Consider the following 4,968-nt stretch of genomic DNA (forward strand, 5'->3'; position numbering starts at 1 on the left):
GCATGCTGAGGCACACATGCCCCACCCAAATAAAAAAAGTTAAAAAAAAATTAAGGCTGGAGATGGGGCTCAGTTGGCAGAGGTTCTGGGCCCCATCCCTAGCACTAGATAAGCTGGCCATGATGACACACCCATGTAATCCCAGCACCCAGGTTAGGAGGACCAAGAATTCAAGGCCAGCCTTGAACAAGCTATGGGGGTGATCCCAAGTCCTGTGACACATACCCATAGGGGCAATTTCTGTCACTAGGGATGTTTTAGGGGGGCCTCAGCCACTCATGGGAACAGGAGGCTTCAGGAGAAACCTGCTTGGAGTCAGGAATGACCTTGCTGTCCATCTTTGCTTGTCCTATGAGAGGTCGCCTTGGCCTGTCTGTCAAGAGCTATCAGAACAGCCTCAGTGCAGCAAGTGGCCCAGAGGGGGACCCTCCTTTTCCCAACACTGTTCCTGCTGGGTGGCGAAGCTTCCTCTGAACAGTGCTGGGACTGAGGAGTGACCACTCTTGTTGCTGACTCTTCTGTGGCATGCTGGGACAGCCCCGGAGGCCCTGGGCAGGATCAGGAGTGTGGAGTGGACAGTGAAGACAGAATTGGCTGGGCTGTCAGAGAGTAGAGTCCAGGAACCAGGGTCAGTGGGGTCATGGACAGCAGCTGTCCTTGAGACCTCTGAGGGGCCTCTGAGCCAGGGCAGCTGCAGGCCCTCAGCTGTCAGGCAGGCTCAGGGCTAGGAGGAGTTGGAGGGGGGAGGGTGAAGAAGGAGGGGGAGGGCTGGGAATGTGGGGCTGGCTTTGGCTCAGCCTGATCTGAGGACAGCCTACTCTAGGCCCCTAGGCATTTCCAGGGCATTCCCACATGGAGCAGAACGATTGAGGGTATGTGTTCTGTTGCTTGAACACAGCTGATTAAGCCCATCTCGGAAGTCTGTCCTCCTGGTTGTTTTTTGAAGGTTTTCTAGCCAGAACCATCCCCACCACCCAATCCTGACCTTTGCCCTGCAACTCTTAGGTTCAAATGTTGCCCAAAGCTTCCTTTATGGCTGGATTTATATCATGACCCCCAACCCCTGCCAGCCTCCCAAAGCTGAGTTTAGAATAGTAACCACCAGGTCGCCTTTCCTAGGCCCGGGTCCCACCAGATCAGCTCCTGGTGTCCCAGTGCTTCTCTCCTCTTCTCTCCAGCACAGGGCTGGGCTGGTTCCCAGAACTCAAAGTCATCCTGGTAGGGTGACTGAGTGCATCAGTATATGACAGATGCCAAGAGGCAGATTCATGAGATTCCAGCCCTCGGGCTTACATTGTTGTGAGACTTCACACCCCTTACAGCCTTATACATTAAAGCAAAACTCATGGGTCCTTAGAAAGTCCTTTCTGACTTATAGCTGAGACTGGCTCTATACTTTTTGTTTTTTCAGGACAGGGTTTCTCTGTGTAGCCCTGGCTGTCCTGGACTCACTTTGCAGACCAGGCTGACCTTGAACTCAGAGCTCTCCCTGCCTCTGCTTTCCCAGTGCTCAGATTAAAACCCTGCACCACCTGGGGTATGGGGGCACACACCTCTTAATCCCAGCACTTAGGAGGCAGAGGCAGGAGGATCTATGTGACTTCAAGGCCAGCTTGGTCTACAAAGTGAGTCCAGGACAGCCAGGACTACACAGAGAAACCCTGTCTTAAAAAAACAAAAACCAAAGAATACTTATTTTATGTGTGTGTTCTAGGTGTGTGCATCACGTGTAGTCCCAGCTTCAGATACAGAGCAAGACTTTGTCTCAAGAAAACTCAAAAAACCAACCAACTAACCAAAGAAGAAATAAAAAACCGGGGGGGGGGGCATCTCAGGGGTTAATAACACTTGCTGCTGTTGTAGAGGACCCTAGCACCCACATGGTAGGTCAAAATCACCTGCAATTCCAGGAGATCTGGTCATTCTGACTTCTGCAGGTCCCTGCATGCCTGCACACGATGCATAGACACACTCAGGCACATGCATGTCAGATAAATAGCCTTTCAAAACTCCAAAATTAGAAGCTTGTTATATATCCTAAAATGCAATTTTTTTTTTTTTTAAAGCAAAATTTGAGAAGTGTTCCATAGCTGGGTGGTGGTGGCACACACACTTTTGTATTGTTTTGTTTTTTTAGAGACAGGATTTCTGTAGATTTGGCTGTCCTGGACTCATTTTGTAGACCAGGCTGGCCTCGAACTCACCGCAATCCTCTGCCTCTCTGAGTGCTAGGTTTATAGGCATGTGCCACCATACTGAGCTACAGAGCTTCTCCCCGCCTCCCCCAATGACTTGAATCCAAGCACTTGGGAGACAGAGGCAGGTGAAGCTTTGTGAATCCAGGACAGCCAGGGCTACATGGAGAAACCCTATCTTGGAAAACACAACACAATAAAGCCAACTAACCAATCAACCAACCAACCAACAATCCCTCCATTCCTAGTCAGTTGAGACCCATCTGACCGGATTAGAAGTTCTGGAGGGAGGAGCTCATTTGTGTGTACAGACTGGTCAAGTGATTCAGGCAGGCCCAGGGCCAACAATGTGAGGATTCAGCTTAGCGGAAGTGGCAGGGCCAAGGAACCTGGGGTCAGGGGAAGGAAACCTCCACTCAGGGTTAACTCCAGAAAGCAGGAGAGAATGGAAGAATCTGAGGACCAGTGTCTTGGCGTCCGCCCAGTCCTCCCGCCCCTGGGTGCCCCTCACTGGCTCCGATTCCTTAGCTTTGCTCCTGGCAACTCCACTGAGTTCCCATGAATGGGAGCTATGAGGGGTTTTTGTTCCCCTTAGCAGCTCTGCCCTCCCAGAGACGGGGTTTCTTGACTCCTAAAGGGCAGCCATGCCTGAAAGGGAGGGTGGCAGTTTCCCTCTGGGAGTGAAGAATATGCCCAGGGTTAGGAGGCAGAACCATTTCTCCAGAGCCATCAATTTGCCCTGAGGCCTAGTGTCAGGGCACACTGGAGAGCAGACCTTGGGGGAGATGCACCAAAGGAAGCCGAAAGGCAGGTGGGGTCCTGCCAGCCCATCCCCTCCATCACTAGCACTCCAGTTCCAAAATCATATATGCCCAAGTGCAGGCACACAGGCAAGCTCTAAAGATGGCTGCAGGAGACTGGTGACACAGATGAAATGACCAGGAAAGTGAGTTGGCAGTCATTTGGCACCAGTTTTCTGACAAGAGCAAAGAGGAACCTTTTGGTGGCAGAGAGGCACGTCTGAGTTCATAACCTTTTTGTTTGGGTCTTAAATGCCTGCCTGACCCTCCCAGATCTCCAGCTCCACTGGACTTGTATCCAGGCAACAGTCCTAGGCTGCCATTCATGCCTAGTATCAGGGAGCAGCACTTGCTTTCTCTGTTGCTTTGGGCCTCTCTTCTTGAACTCACTTGAAACCTCCCACTGTCAAGTCTCCATTTGTACTTAAGCCTGCAAATCTTGCTGAGACTGTTGAGACAGGGGCGTCGGCCACTGCGCAGCAGAGCATGACATTACTGTTCTCCACACGCCTCCAGAAGCAACACAACTGATGAGTGCCGCAGCTCCCCAGAAGAGCCCCAAGGACTCCCATGATAAGGGCTGAGGGTAGGCAGCAGCAGGATGCAGCTAGAACTTGTTCGTTGTGGCCTGGTGGTTTAGTCTTCCTAGGCCTGCTTCTAAGGCAAGGGAAGGGCAGCCTGAGAGCTGACATTTGGCTTGGTTAAAACACAAAAGCTTAGGCCGGGTGTGGTGGCGCACACCTTTAATCCCAGCACTCTCGGGAGGCAGAGGCAGGAGGATCTCTGTGAGTTCAAGGCCAGCCAGGGTCTCTACACAGACCTGGCTCTCTGAACTCTATGTAGACCAGGCTGGCCTCAAACTCTGAGAGATTTGCCTGTCTCTGCCTCCCGAGTGTTGGGAGTAAAGAGATGCCCTACTGTCTTAGTTAAGATTTCTACTGATGTGATAAAACACCAGACCAAAAAGTAAGTTGGGGAGGAAAGGGTTTATTTGGCCTATACTTGCACATCGCTGCTCATTACTGAAGCAAGATTGACAGGGGCTTCAACAGGGCAGGACGCAGGGGCTGGTGCACAGGCCGTGGAGGTGCTGTGTTCCTATAGAAGGCAGAACCATCAGTCCAGGGATGGCACCAGACGCAGTGAACTGGGCCCTCTTCCATCCATCGCTAATTAAAATGCCCAGCAGGCTTGCCCACAGCACCTTCACAATTGGGGTCCCCTTCTTTCAGACATCCTTAGCCTCTGTGTCAAGCTGATTTAAGAGCAGCCAGCACAGCCACCACACCGATTCAGGGGCTCTTTAAGGAAAGGTAAAAGGAAGCAGTTCTCACTATGGACGACGCGTTCCCTGAAGCCTCCTCCCGTCAGCGTGGAGCACAGGCCGGCTCCGAGAGGCCCCATTTCTGTCGGTCAAGACTGCTGCTTCTCACGCTTCCTAGGGTCTGGCAGCTGGGTTTTCCTACCTTGCCTTTGGCAATGTGAGGCAGGACAGCTTGCATATGTGGGGCAGAAACGTGTGCCAAATTCAACTCTGCAGTCTATCCCCAGATGCCAGAACATAGGGGTATGGGGGGTGTCCTGCAACTCTGACTTTACCTGAGAACTCGGGGTTATAGGTAAGTATGAGCGACTGCTGGACCTGGCAGAGTGGCTGCCTGACCAGAGGCTATGGCTATGGAAAGGCTCATCAGGCTGCCTCCTCCAGATGGAGAGGTGGGGCTGGGACTGCAGCATGCATGGGAGACAAGGCACAGAGAGAGCCAGGCAGGCCGCCAGCTTTTGCTCTGCAGCTCAGTTTCCTCCTCAGCAACTGTAGCCTGGGGACTATGGGAGGATGCAGGGTAGGGCTGGGAGAGAGCCCAGTGTGACCAAAGCTCTGCCTTCTCTGGACAGAGGTCAAGTAGACAACATTCCTAGGATAGTACTCAGGAAAAAAGGGGGAAGAAAGATAAAAATCAGTTATACTAAAA

The sequence above is a fragment of the Acomys russatus genome, chromosome 5 (genome assembly GCF_903995435.1).
Source record: "Acomys russatus chromosome 5, mAcoRus1.1, whole genome shotgun sequence".
NCBI lineage: Eukaryota > Metazoa > Chordata > Mammalia > Rodentia > Muridae > Acomys > Acomys russatus.